Source organism: Corvus brachyrhynchos, unplaced genomic scaffold (assembly GCF_000691975.1).
Source record: "Corvus brachyrhynchos isolate BGI_N302 unplaced genomic scaffold, ASM69197v1 scaffold10, whole genome shotgun sequence".
NCBI lineage: Eukaryota > Metazoa > Chordata > Aves > Passeriformes > Corvidae > Corvus > Corvus brachyrhynchos.
The window spans coordinates 1,094,277-1,094,594 of NW_008236180.1; positions in this window are offsets into that span (position 1 = coordinate 1,094,277).

The following is a 318-nucleotide window of genomic DNA, read 5'->3' on the forward strand; positions in this document are numbered from 1 at the left end:
CAGAGAGCCACTCCGTGCGACCAGCGCCAGCCACACGGAGGGGTCTGTCCCCAGGAAAAGCCACCGTGGGATGCAGTGTCGGGACCCCACATGTGCCACGCCAGGATCCCACGCAAACCCTGCTGTGGGTGCCGGGGCCCCGAGGTGTCCTGTGCTGTGGGGTGTGTGGCACATGGGGTACCTATGGGGTGCAGGGTGGTCTCCCAGGCGTTCCATGGGGTGCAGAGTCCCCCGCTCCCCCAGCCCTGCCGTGGTGTGGAGGGTCGCGCGGTGCCCAGGCGGGCTGGGTGGCCTGTGGCACTGGCATCCCGCACCACG